Raw genomic sequence first — 15,701 nt, forward strand, 5'->3', positions numbered from 1 at the left:
TCATAAGTTTAATTACTTTTGGCTTCTCATTTAAAGTGAGAGATGTGTGACTCTTCCTGTAACTTGAATACTTAGAGACCACTGTAGATTTCTTAATTTCCCAAATTTTAATCTTGTTATGTCTCAGGGAACAGAGAAAGGAAAAGACAGTGAAACAGCTGTTCTGTGGGACAGTCAGAACACCCAAAACATTTATTAATTAACTTGTCCGTCTTATATAGGTGAAGTCATGTTCCCCACAAACAATTACAACAGTAATATCAAAGATCACTGATTGCAGATCACCATAACAGCTATAATAATAATGAAAAAGTTTGAAATATTGTGAAAATGATCAAAATGTGAGATAGAGACGTGAAGTGAGAAACGCTGTTGGAAAAATGGTGCTGTTAATTGCTTGATGCAAGGTTGCCACAAACCCTCTAATTATAAAAGAAATGCACTCTCTGTAAAGCACAGTAAAGTGAAGCACAATAAAATTAGGTGTGTCCGTAAAATAATGTAGTTCTGTATATAAGTGGAAGAAGACTTTTACTTATGACTTTATGCCCATTTATGTTGATTGAATTTTTGAAATGTGAATGTATAAATTTAATAATAAAATAGTATATACGTCACGACGTATGCAGACAAGTTGGCAATCTTTTCAATAGTTTTGATCTGTGGCCATGTATTTGGTAAAATACTTAGTGTTTTCTAAGTGGGATTGGTGTTGAAATGATAATAACACATTAATAATGGATTCTGAGTAAGCACAAGTATCATAGCAGTAACAGCATATTTGCCAACCCCAACCTTTATTGTACTTCTGTGGTAAAACCATACTTAATTCCCAATAACAGTGAAGCAATTAGACAATATAAATTCATCAAAAGTGTCATTTCTAAAGGAATGTGGCTATATCCAAAAGGGTTATATAGATTTCATCAAATTTCTACTTTTTTTAATTGACCAAGTATGTGGCCAAGAAATAAACAAATGCATTCTTGGCTGTGTACAATGGCTCATGCCTGTGATCCCAGCACTTTTGGAAGCATAGGAGGGTGGATTGCTTGAGGTCAGGTGTTCAAGACCAGCCTGACCAACATGGCAAAACCCCATCTCTATTTTTTAAAAAATTACATTCTCAAAACTTAATTGCTGAATGAACATTAGAGAAGTTATGATCCTAGAAACAACCCCAAAGTCCCTGTTTGCTTAATGAGTAAATAATTGATCATTGGCTTGTGTTCACCTTGGTTTCAGAAGTTAACCTCTCCCAAAGGCATAATATGAAATCTGCAAAGAAGAGTAATTGAGTTTCCCACTAAATTAAAAACTGCATGGTCATGCATATTAAGTGATCCAGGAAAAGTATACTATCAATAGGAATACATTCTTTAAAGGCAAAAATAAGTTCTATCCATCTGCTGTCTAATGCTTACCAATTTTTCAGTTCTCTACCTCAGTGTCACTTCTTTAGGGACACTGTTCATAGCATCATACACCAGACAGGGGAAAGTATTACACTCCTTTTACACGTGGTAATGTTTCTTCATAGCACTCAGCAGGAACTATTACTATGTAATGTTATAATTATCTGTTATCCTCCACTTTATGCAAACAGGGACCTTAGTTCATTTGTTCATCATTGTACCACGAAAGTTCGTCAAAATGTCACATGGTTAGTAAACAATCCATCATTATTTGTTGAGTGAGTAACTTGGGATGATAACACCAGGTCTAATACACTGCCATCGGCCATATTGACCTAGTTTCTCACCTCTAAAGGTCATACCAGCCCGAGGTCAGGTATGCTTCCAAGTACCCTAAAATGCACAAACCAGTCCCCCCAACAGCCCTAGCACCAAATAGCAATAATGCTGAGGCTGAGAATTCCTGGATCACATAAAGGGCTTGTATTATTATTTTTTATTTAAATTTAGGTTCAAGTAAAAAATATTAATATATAATAAGTATAACTGGAAATTATTACACTCATTTATTTCTTGCAAAATATTTTATTTCTATATAATATGGTATATAAATGTATTTTACCAATTGGTTTTGAAATACATACAACAAATACTGTATACATCTTTTATTTCATAGATACACCAGCCATGAAATATACTTTAAAATTTATAAGCAGGATTCATAGGTCACAAACACAACAGCACCTTAAATCTTGAAAAAAAAAATTATGTGGTAGAGAGATATTAGTTATGCTGGATGGAAAAATATGAAGGATCATTCACATAAAGAAATATCAGTATGTAAGAATGTCTTTTATTGACATCATTCAAGGCAACAAAGTCACAGTTTTTAAACATCTACTTTCAATGGGTAATAGGTTTTTAAAATTTTTGCTTCTATAATCTATTCTCAGCATAAATTAAACAATACTATTATTTCACCTTGTTTCTTGCAAATATTGGGTATATGAGGTTATTAACTTAAGTATTTTGTAAAAGTTATACTGGTTTAGGACAAGTCTTTACACATGTGGCTAAAATATTTCATTGGTGTAATTATTCAGGCTTGGCTCCCTAACAACAAGGTAGCAGAATGTGTTTTTTTGTTTGTTTGTTTGTGGTACAGAGTCCTATATAAAGATGTGTGTTGGAAATTAACCCTATCATTATAAGCCTTATTCAATTCACGTATCCTTGGATAGGCAAAGTCTGGATTCTGTGTAATGTCTTTTTTTTTTTTTTTTTTTTTTTGAGACGGAGTCTTGCTCTGTCGCCCAGGCTGGAGTGCAGTGGCACAATCTCGGCTCACTGCAAGCTCTGCCTCCCGGGTTCACGCCATTCTCCTGCCTCAGCCTCCCGAGTAGCTGGGACTACAGGCGCCTGCCACCTCGCCCGGCTAGTTTTTAAATTTTTTTTTAGTAGAGACTGGGTTTCACCATGTTAGCCAGGATGGTCTCAATCTCCTGACCTTGTGATCCGCCCGTCTCGGCCTCCCAAAGTGCTGGGATTACAGGCTTGAGCCGCCGCGCCCGGCCAATGTCTATTTATTTATTTATTTAGGAGACAGAGTCTCACTCTGTCACCCAGGCTGCAGTGCAGTGGCACAGTCTCGGCTCACTGCAACCTCCACCTCCTGTATTCAAGAGGTTCCCCTGCCCCAGCCCCCAGAGCAGTTGGGACTACAGGCATGTGCCACCACGCCCAGTTAATTTTTGTATTTTTAGTAGAGACAGGGTTTCGCCATGCTGGCCAGGCTAGTCTCGAACTCCTGATCTCAGGCAATCTGCCCAACTCGGCCTCCCAAAGTACTGGGATTACAGGCGTGAGCCACCGCGCCCAGCCAGATTTTGTGTAATGTCTCTTTATTACAAAATACTGGGTAAGAGGTTTGACAATACATTTAAAAATATCCAACTAGGAAAAATTCACTCTATTTTATAGGTTGAAAACATTTGCTTGTCATGCAAATTCAACCCCAGCTTTCCTTAAAAGGGCTATGGCTTTATTTATTACAATTAATGCTTCCCTGTTACTCATTATCTTCTTACTGATGTAAAATTCCCAATATGTCTTAGCTTTCCGTATCTTCTAATGGTGTATAGGAACAAGCATCATGGGTACAATATTAAATACGTTCATATATTTTTCCTCATAAAACATGGGCTAAATGTACAATATCATATCTGTACTTAGATTTATATTTCTAAGGAGAGAGAACATGGCCTGGAGTGGTGCATTTTCTGAGGTACCATTAGCTTTGATTCTAATATTTCAGACTGGTGGACATGAACAGATATATACACATTTTTACTGCTAATAAGAAAAGATGTAGGGCCTTTTATCATTCCAAAACAAACTCTCTTCATATTAACAGACTGTGCCGACATAGGTGGAGTTGTGATGAATTAGAGAATATTGAACTGAGCCAACATTGTTTTTTCCTATTTGACATAAATGGGGTGGAGGAGAGAGACGGGCACATGTTACTCAGGACACTTTCTTTTTTTTTTTTTTTTTTTTTTTTGAGACGGAGTCTTGCTCTGTCGCCCAGGCTGGAGTGCAGTGGCCGGATCTCAGCTCACTGCAAGCTCCGCCTCCCGGGTTTACGCCATTCTCCTACCTCAGCCTCCCGAGTAGCTGGGACTACAGGCGCCCGCCAACCCGCCCGGCTAGTTTTTTTGCATTTTTTAGTAGAGACGGGGTTTCACTGTGTTAGCCAGGATGGTCTCGATCTCCTGACCTTGTGATCCGCCCGTCTCGGCCTCCCAAAGTACTGGGATTACAGGCTTGAGCCACCGCGCCCGGCCACTCAGGACACTTTCACTAGCAGTATGTATTCTAGTGTTGGGTTTCTTTGTAAAATGTTCCACAATGGTACGTTTCAATGCTACTCTCATCCTCCCTCCATCATCATCACCAGAGTTTTTAGAAAGTATCTTCCATGATTATCTATACTCCAAATTATCTGGAGCTATAGCCTTTCAATGTTTTCAAAAACATTGTTTCTGGGAAGTGCACTTGATTACCTGAAACGTCTTCATTATTGAGATGTTTTTTTTTAAATGGCTCTAAAAAGTCTGTATCAAATCATCACATATGTAAGAGATGGAGCCTTTTCAAAAAAGTTATCATATTAGAGTAATACATGTTTTTGTGAAAACAAAAGCAATACTAACATTTGCATGAAGACAAGGAAAACAATGAATATATATATTGACAAATATAACAATGCCTTTTGGATATCTGCACATACAATAACTATTTTATTTTGATTATTTCGCAATAACTTCCCAGAAGTAATACTATATTTAGGGTTCTGTACAGATCATTCCCTATTTATTTATATTTCTCTATTTGGCCTAGAAATAGTTCAAAGGTGGAACATACTTTGTTTACTGTCTTATTCTAGGGAGTGTGCCATTTAAAAATAAGATATTATTCTCACCATTGTTTTCATTGTATCATGCTTTATTCCTTAGTTGCATTTTATTTCCCATTACAAAGTTTGAATCAATTTTCCCGTAATAGAACAATATTTAGTTTAAAATTTCCTTCTGTCATTATAAAAACAAGATGTAGTTATATTGTATGTGTGTTTATACTTATTTTTGAGGCATCACCAAACCCTGAACAAACACCATTGAAGTATAATGGTGTATAGTTGGAAGAGAAACTGTTTTATGAAAAAAAAAAAAAAAAAAAAAAAACCTTTTATTTTGTCTAGGAAATGGTAACGTAACCTAATTTGTACTTTTTATAGAAAGGCAAAAAAATTTAAAATCCATATTATATAAAATATTATATATTTCCAAACCACTATTCAGTACCTATCATTTGCAAAGGTATTAGGTTAGTGCAAAAGTAATTGCAGTTTTTGTCATTGCTTTCAATTGCAAAAACTATTTCAAACTGTATTTCCTCTCCCCACCCCATCCCCAGACACACACAATTGGATTTGAATCAATCCTAGATTTCTTCTGATTTTTCTCAAGGAATATCTTGAAGTTCTCAAAACACAGTGAATTTACATTTCCTTTCGCCTAAAAATAACACATATATTGTATACCAAGTCATAGGAGGAGGCAGAGAACTTTGGGGAATTAAAGATATGATAACTCTCAAAATGTTAGAATCACTGACTTAATAGTAAATAATAGGCTGCTCAGAAATAAGTATAGAATTATCTGAAACAATTCTGCAACCATTGCTAGTATGTAGGTCAATACATAGCTCAGAGACTTGGCGGTGGGTTCCTGAGCCTGTCGCTTCTCTAGGTCATGGGTAGGAATCACATTCAAGTTAACTATGATGTAAATTTCTACGATCAGAATTACCCAGTGTAAATTGAGCTGGTAATTTTACTTCACTATATGAGTCACTAACATATGAAACAAAAGAAAGCCTAATGGAAAGTTTTATTTGGCAATGTGTATAAAGCAAACCAAGAAGTCAAAAGACCTTAAAACAGAAGTTCAGTCTGACAATCCAGCCATCTGGCAGATGCTACAGAGGGAGTAAAAGTAAGGTATTAGAAAAGCAAACAGAATGAAGATGATACAGAATGCAGAGAATAGAAGACTATCCCTGGAAAAACTGGCTATGGTAGGAAGGAACAGCTTTCTATATCATGAAAACAGAAAATACATAGAAAATAAGAGAGAGTTAGCAAAAACAGACTTTTTATATGTGCTCGTATTTCTAGAGCAACACTGTTGGATCTTTAACATTTTATGCCATCTACTAAGCATAGGCAGAGTGAGCTCCACATATATTGACTATCTCCAGAGGAGGTGATTCTATATATCTCTGAATATACTGAAAACCTTTAAATCATACACTTTAAATAGGTGCATTTTATAGTACATGACCTTTTAGAAAAGAAACATAGGCCGGGCTTGGTGCCTCACACCTGTAATCCCAGCACTTTGGGAGTCCAAGGCGGGCAGAGCACAAGGTCAGGTGTTCCAGACCAGCCTGGCCAACACCGTGAAACCCCGTCTCTACTAAAAATACAAAAATTAGCTAGGTATGGTGGCGGGTGCCTGTAATCCTAGCTACTCAGGAGGCTGAGGCAGGAGAAGCCCTTGAACCCGTGGGGCGGAGGTTGCGTTGAGCAGAGATGGCGCCACTGCACTCCAGCCTGGGTGACAGAGCGAGATTCGACTCTGTCAGCTGGAGGGGGAAGTGGGGAAGAAAATAAACATAAGTGATACAATAGCAACAAAAATGATAAGAATCATGTCAAATAAGGCAAATCCCATGAAAATTTGGCACCTGTTTACAACATTGCCCTCAATATCCTGAAAAATTGCATATAGGAAATGGATTATTTGACTAAATGTGTAGTATCATTTTGTAAGCTTCAGAGAACAAAAGAAGTGTAATCACAGACCATTCGAAAGTTATTTCAGTTATAGGCATCTCAAATGAAGAGTATGTCAGACACTTCAAAAGAAAAAAAAAAAAGATTCATGCCCAAGGTTGCTCTTTCATTCCAAATTTGAAACGTTTCTCTTTCTGCAAATATCTATTATCTAGTGTTAGCGGAAAGATAATGAACAGTATCTTTTATCTTGAGTTAGGAAGCCCCAGAGAGCATAGTGTATTGATAGAGAGTAAAAATGAAATGTTACTGAGAAAGTTGCATGAGGTTTTCAAAAACTGTTATTTAAAGCTTTGATTTGAATATTTCAGACTGCTGGCTATGTATACAATGTTACTTTTACCTTTTTAAGAATCCAGAAATTGTGCAGCATATGCTCCAAGTTCCCCTAGGTGAGGCCATGGGTGGAAGATCATTCTTTTTTTTTTTTTTCTTTTCTTTCTTTCTTTTTTTTTTTGAGACCGAGTCTTGCTCTGTCACCTAGCAGGCTGGATCTCCGCTCACTGCGACCTCCACCTCCCATGTTCAAGTGATTCTCCTGCCTTAGCCTCCCGAGTAGCTGGGATTACAGGCGCCCGCCACTCCCCCAGCTAATTTTTGTATTTTCAGTAAAGATGGGGTTTCACCATGTTGGCCAGGCTGGTCTTGAACTCCAGACCTTAGGTCATCCACCCACCTCGGCCTCCCAAAGTGCTGGGATTACAAGCCTAAGCTGCTGAGCCCAGCCTGGAACATTCTTTAGGAAGAGAACTGGAACTTTCTCACTACATTACATATACCAAGTAATTTACATATATTATTTAATCTTCAGCATAATCTTTCAAATTAGGTATTGTTACCTTCACTCTCATAGTTGACAAACCCAATTATCAATAGTTAATTAAATTACCTAGAGTTTACATATTGAAGTGGAGGAATTGAGAAGCAAAGCACCAGGTCTATGTGGCTGCAAAGTTTGTGCTCTTTCTTATATTACTCTATTGTCTTCAAAATCAAATTTGGTTAAGACTGAATAAGAAATATGAAACGTCAGGAGTCTTCACGTGGGAAAATGCATTGATTAATTAATACAATGAACCATATATTTAAACTTCTAAAATCATAAATTGTAATAAGAAATACACAGACACACACACAAACACATATACATTACCTTCTGGTTACCAGATACCAAACCTTAAATCCCTCACTAATCTAAGTAATTAGTAATCTTTGTATATCTATTTCTATTTTCAAACATCAACTAGAAAGTATAGTTTCACTTAAACTTGATTAAGATTAATTTAATTGTGGCAAAATTCACTTGCAGTTCATGGTAATAAGTTTGCTAAACGTAAAAGATTGAAAAAAGCCCTTTCCCCCCTCAAAACCAACTTTTTCATAAGCGCAATATTAAAATGTTTTTTCAAAAAGTATCCCAAAATTGTGACAAAGCCCAAAGAAATTGTCGGTGAAATCAGAATTCAACCATGGGAATGACCTAAATATCAAACATGTCCAGCCTTTGTGGGCTCTTTTACTGCTTGAGAAATTGTTAGTTTAGAATTATGATCTAAACTGGGTTCTCAGTTGCATTTGCTCTCACCACGAGTCAACCTATTTGCTCTCCACCTCAGCACTTTGAGCTATCCTTTCCTATCTTGATGAATTTAAACTACAGTCTCTCAAGCTTGAGTCTACTTGTCTTCACATGTGTCATTTTCTGTCTGTTCCAAATTCTCTCTCAAACAGGCTGCTTTTTCCAAGATCATTACAACTTAAGGAAAACTTTACGTTTCCACCTTCCCATCCAGCATGTCTTGCCTTCTTCTTCCTCTTAGAGACTGTAGTAACAAATAATTTTCACCTCTGCATTTAACACTGCAAATGAAAATGGATTCTGAACGGCATAAAGGCTATGTAAAGATGGAATGCTTGGATGTGTAGGACAATAAAGTTCATTTATTTACAGCAAGATTCTTGGATTCCAGTGACCTTTCCAAACATGCTAATTTACTAAATCAAGCAATGTTGTATATTACAAAAGATAATTTCATTAAAAGAAATGGTAAACATGAATACAAAATGAACCTAACCATTCAATAGAGAAACAGATTTATTTTTGTTTTGACAAAACATATTTATTTTATCCCAGAAAATGCTGTTTTAACTTTCTGCGTTTCATACAAGTAAGGTCAGATAAATTAACATTATCTAGGCACTTTAACTTCTGGTGTCTCTGTAACAATATTACAGCATCCCAATGCCTTTGTGGTGAAAACCTGTTCAGCAACGTGTAAAATATAAAATGTAGAATGTGCATAATTGTATCTTTAGTGTTTGTGTAGGTATATACACATATATTATGTGTGTGTACATATATGTGTGTGTTTATATATGCATGTGTGTATAAACAGTTGATACCCATCATTAGGGAATTTCATATTTACCTACTGGCTATAATGTATTTGTAACACCAAAACCAATATTCACAGTGCTTTTAAGGTCATTTGCAAACATGCACAGAGCAGGAAAATAATTGAGTCTTCTGATGTGTAGGCTGATATCTCCAGCAGAGGTCAAACAAGGCTATGTTCTGCACTGTTGTTTTGGTTTTCATACTGTAATTGATTGCCTTTTTGCAGCCTGTTTATTGTCAAATCTATTGTACTTTTGTGCTTTTTATTAGTATTTCTGCTGTTTAAAATGGCCTCCAAGCATAGTGCAGAAGTACTGTCTAGTTTTGCTAAGCACAAGAAGACTATGATGTGCCTTACAGAAAAATACATGTGCTAGATAAGCTTACTTCAGGCATGATTTATTGTCCTGTTGGTCATAGATTTAATGTTCATAAGTCAACAATAGATATTAAATAAGGTATCTTTACACAGAAGCATACCTATATAAGGACTGTGTATCGAATAGTTGATGGAAATATTATGACCAGAAGCTTGCTGGAACCTACCCCTAGGAGGTTTACCTAGGAGCTATGCTTCAGCATTTGCAAATTCAGTGCTCATAGTGACTTTTAGAACATAACTGCTGCAAATAATGAAAATTGACTGTGTACTTGTGTGTGTGTGTGTGTGTGTGTGTATTATGCAAAAAACAGCAGATTGAAAATGATACTAATAATGCAAAGGCAAACAAATAATAGAAGAATAAAGTTGAAAATGCTCTTGCTATTTCACATTAGACGGTTAAGGAAAAAATGGTTATCCGATCAGATATAACAGGAATTCAGCTGAAAATTCTAAATTATAAAGATAATTTGAAGTATGAATTTATATCAATGATTGCTAACAATAGACTTTACCTTAAGTGCATATTACACCTTGACATATTTACTAATAAATGTATGGAGTCATCAAAACTATGAACACATTCAAAATAATTATCTCATTTAATGTAATTCTTCTTAAATGTTTAAATAGGTATTTTTCACAGTTGTATTAAAAAATATATACACGTATTGTGGTTGCATGATTAAAATATTTTACTGATTGGAATTGATGTAAAATGTTTCCAGACTATTATTTGATCACGTAGTTCCTAATATATAGGAGTCACATTTCTGCTTGTATAGTCTGAGTACATTACAAATGAATTCTATTCAATAGTTTGATAAGATAGTAAACTTTTTTTATATTTTAATTTTTCCTATATACTAGTTCTGAAATACACAGAATTGGCACCCCTGAAGTTTGCTCTTTTCACTTCTACCATTATTACAAGTTGTAATTCACCCCCCAGAAAGTAATTTCTCAAATATAGTTTGCAAATAGTTTTTTAAAAAATTATTTTGTAGCAGTAAGTAGAGCCCAGTTGTTGACTATAAAGTGATGTGCATTTTCTCAGTGGAAATTAGATCCAGAATCATTAGGGTCTTAACAAAAGAATACCCTATCATAATTCTAGTCATGCATGTCAGCCCAAAAACATGCTTATAAAATTCACTGCCAGTAAGTAGCCAAAGTCTCATTTTTTTTCATTACAGAATTTATAAGGTCTTCACTGACAACAAATAAATATAAATTATACCATAAATAATGGTAAGTCTTATTTATGCTCTTGATATATGAGTCTGTCTTTCCTATTTGGTGGCAGAATATTTGTCTGAGCTCCCAGAGAAGAGAAAGAGACTTACTTTTTTCATTAGTAACAAATATGGATATGATCTTTGGTCATTACAGTCTTTTCAGGTGGATGAAGTTCTAACCAAATGTAGTTTGAGTGAGAATTTTGACATAGGTAATTCTTATTTTTGATGCCTTCTCGAACTTTGCCTTTTGAAAATCAATTGATATGGGGTCCCTTTCTTTCATGCTGTTCTATGTTACGCATATATTCTCAAATTTAAATCTTCCCATTCTTCCTATACACGATACTCAGACTCTACGTTTCCTTCACTGCTTCCTGTATTAACCTGCCCTCAGCTTGCTTTATTACTCTCAATGGTATTTGCATCTGGACAGAGGATGAATATTGAAAGAAAAATAATGATAGAATGAGAGCCATCAGTAACAGATGTTTGAGAGGATGTATGTGTGTGTCAGTGTGTGCATATGCACGTGTAGACAGCCTTCCAAGTTACTAAAATTTCCAAGCAGATAGATATATTTTAAGAAGGAAAGCTGTGCTTGAATCTAAACTACAAAATTTAGGAGAAATTTAACTTTCAATAATATACCAGCATTCTTTAAAGAACTTACAGGCTGCATCCATGTCCCTACAAAGGACACAAACTTATCCTTTTTTATGGCTGCAGCTGGAAACCATCATTCTTAGCAAACTATCACAAGAACGGAAAACCAAACACTGCATGTTCTCACTCGTAGGTGGGAACTGAACAATGAGATCACTTGGACTCGGGAAGGGGAACATCACACACCGGGGCCTATCATGGGGAGGGGGGAGTGGGGAGGGATTGCATTGGGAGTTATACCTGATGTAAATGATGAGTTGATGGGTGCTGACGAGTTGATGGGTGCAGCACACCAACATGGCACAAGTATACATATGTAACACACCTGCACGTTATGCACATGTACCCTAGAACTTAAAGTATAATAATAATAATAAATGAATAAAAAAATAAATAAATAAAAGAACTTACAGGCTGACAAAATTAATCTAGAATTCAATAATAATAATAGGCAATAATTTAACTTAAGCCCTCATGTTAGAGTTTAGCTTCATTTATTTGTTTTCATAGCCCAGTGGAAATATGGCATGAATGTAGCCTTCATATATCTGATGATCCTTACTAAATATCACCATGATCAACTAATCTAAATTCAATGTATGTTTTCATAGCACGAACACATGTAAACAAATTTAGTCTAACTTGAATACCTCTGTTTTCTTTAGCATGTTATCATTCCCCCCAAAGTTAGAAAAACTACAGCATCCTGTTCTCTATTTATCCTGAATCCCCAGACTAGACTACCATATGAGTCTCCCAACTAATCCCTGGTTTTCAAAGTTTACTACTTTATTGCATCTTTCATCCTGCCATCAGACCTATCTTTCTAAAACACATGTAAATCATGCCACCGTCTTTCTTCAAAATTTGTCATGATTTTCCACTGCCTTTGTCATACAATCTGTATTTCTTAGCATGAGATTCATTATCTCCTTTCAACCTCATCTTAGCAAAATTGTTCTTTTAAAAATTGACTGTGGACAGATCACATATACAAATTACTATAGCACGAGATTATAAAATTATATACGTGCCACAAGTAAAATTTAATGTATTTCACCAAAAATATGTTTAGAATCTGGTCCTTGTCTCCCTTGCGGATCCTGTAATAGAGTGTAAGTTAAATATAGAGATGTAGTCCAAGTAGAATACAAGGCAAAATATGATATGTATGATTTGTAAAGCCTTACAAAGGAATGACTACTAATGAAAAATAGAAATAGAGTAATATTTTTGGAAAATTGAGCATTTGAACTGAGCCTTGAGATACAAGAAGGGTTTTACCTAATAAAGATGGCAGAAAAAACTTATCCATTATAAGGTGACATGGGCCTGAACTAAGGTAGTGGTGGCATAAATAGAAAGGTAAGCAAAAATGTGAGACACATTACATCATTAAGACTTTTAATTTATATGAGATATGAGGGAGAAGATTTCCAACCTTACAGAATTCTGTCTTGTTTAACTTGCTGCTTTCACCAACCAAGATTGGGTCATGGGGAAGAAAGAGTTTGATGAAGAAATAAGTTACGTTTGGGGTGTCTATAAGATACACGAATGCCAGTCAGGAGGCAGATAGAGTTATACGGTCTGCAGTAGAGATAGAGGTGTTGAAAAAAGGGGTGCTGCAATGTGGTCTTGATGCTGCACGAGGGCTTTGAAAGCCTGAGGCTGGGCTGGCAGTGAGGTAATCAAAGGAGGAAGGCTATTGTTGAAAGAGCAGTGGAAAATAGCTCAAAAAACTAACTCATCTAAGTCCTCAAATCATCTCACTTCTATCACGTGTGTTTGGGGCGGGGGTGAAATGAGACAATGTGGGAAAATGTTTAATCCCACATGCATCCGTGTCTGACTGCTTTCCGAAACAAAATCAAAGTGATTTCCTAGATGATCTAAGTTTCCCCTCCAACCTCTCCTCTCCATTAATACAATAGTTTATTGCTATTACAGTTATTTGACATCATGTAATAGGTATTACTATAATTTTTGGATATTATAGTGCTTCAGCGTATTTATAGCTATCATTTCACACAGAGAACAACCTGTTCATTTGCATACACAATAAAGTGTGAGTATTATCAACCCAAAACATTGTAAATCAAAAGATAAATTCTGATATGAGTATAAACTGTGGGCAATTTGCTTTGCTTCTGAGAGTCATCCCTGTGAATGGGTGTATCATTGCACACATCTTTTGTAACACGCTATGGGAAGAAGCTTAATGCCTCAGGTACTGATCTCCAGGAGCTGAACTTAATTTAAGCTGAAAATGTGGACCATAAACTTTTTTTGAAATAGATAAGAAAATTGAATCTAATTGGAATTGTTCTTCTCTAGTTCCTGAAGTTTATGGCATGAGCTACATATTTGACATGACAGTGAAAAATTGGGGAAGAAACAGTACTGGTAAAATTGATAGGGAAAGTACTTGAGTAAGTTCTGGATAGAGGTGAAGACTTCTTTGGTCATCTCACTTTCTGATATTATAAGGCCACCTATACTCTAGCCTCAGTTAACCACCCACGTTGCTTACAATTTTCCAAACGAGACCTTCTATTCCAGCCAAATTGTTGAACAAAAGACTGCTTACTATTCCCTTTTTTCCTTTGTTCACATCATTCTCTATGATTTGAATAACCACAGCTTTTCCTCTGATTATTCAAATCCTACTTATCTTTCAAAGCTTATCTCAGATCTTACATGATCCATATTTAATGAGTAGTCCTTCTTCTTCTATCAGAAATTCTTAATACCTACAGGGTTTATTCATGGGTTTCAGAAAGTTCTTGGGTTCTCTAAAATGTTTACATTCTTATTATAGGATAGTTCATAGATTCTATACAATTTTCAAAGATGCAGATTAGTTAAGGTTCTACTTAGGACATTTGTTATCGCTTTCATTGCTAGTTTCCTGTTCAAATATATCTTTCTCATAATTTCACCTAAGTCATATGCGACATTGATATGCTTTATTTCCTACATGGCACAGGGTAAGGTTCCTTAGACGTGGTGGTAGGTACTTAGTATACAATAGCTGATTTATCTTTGAGCTACTTTGTATTAAATGGTGACCCTGCCCTATGTGTGTGGCATCTTAAATACCCGTATATATGCTGTAGCTCATTGACAGTAGTGAGACAACCTACAAATCACGCAAATTTCGGCCTTGGAAACATTCTCAGTCAACTCATTAACTTCACTTCCATAATACAATCATCATTTCAGCTAATAATATAATTCTCTTTCTATTTTTATGACTAAACCTATCATTAACAGACAATTGATTTTATGAATATTTTCTGCAACTGACATCATTCAAAATATTTCTGCTTAACACTTTAGAAACTCTACATACATATTCCACATATCCCAGTAGAAATTCATGATCCCAGCCTTCAAATCAGACACCACAATCACAAAATAATCTAGGAAACACTATCTGTAGAAAAGATTATAATTATTTTAAATTAATATGGAAATTTAACATCAAGTTTCTTTGGAGATTCAGATTAAGAAATTAATCAAAATGAAATGGAGCCATGAGGTAAGGTTTTGTATAGGTAAATTACATGAATGTTTCATCTGATTTTGAGAAATATTAAAAACAGAGGTGTTAGGCAGAAGGTATTATATATGCAAATTCACGAAACCAAATAAGCTGTGTTTATAGAGAAATGAGTAATATAATCTAGGTTGTGGGATGAGTTAGGTAAAACAAGAAATAAATTAGTAGAGGAGTGATGTCAGCAAGATAGTGGAAAAGGAAGTCCTCAGTCCTTGTCCCCTCACAGAAACACCAATTTAGCAACTATTCACAGGTGAAAATGCCTTTGTATAAATTCTAAAACACAGAGGTGAGGCTGCAGTATCCTAATAAAGCATAACAAAATGAGAAAACTTGATTAAAAGGGTTAAAATAAATGGTTTCACTTTGTTCACATTGCTTCTCCCTTAAGCCGGTATAGCACCATGGGGGGAAGGACACCTGTGACCCATGAGATCTCCAGTGTGGGAAAGAGAGGTAAAGGTAGATGCTTCACTTCAACAATTTAGGGGGCTACTTAAGAGATCCAGTTTTGTTTTTCTTCAGGCAGAACACAGGGGAAATCGGCACTGCTAGATGACTGGGGACAGCTAAGAACAAAGAAAAGACGTGGAGCTCTCAGTGACCAGCACACAG

This window comes from Theropithecus gelada, chromosome X, assembly GCF_003255815.1.
Source record: "Theropithecus gelada isolate Dixy chromosome X, Tgel_1.0, whole genome shotgun sequence".
Lineage (NCBI taxonomy): Eukaryota > Metazoa > Chordata > Mammalia > Primates > Cercopithecidae > Theropithecus > Theropithecus gelada.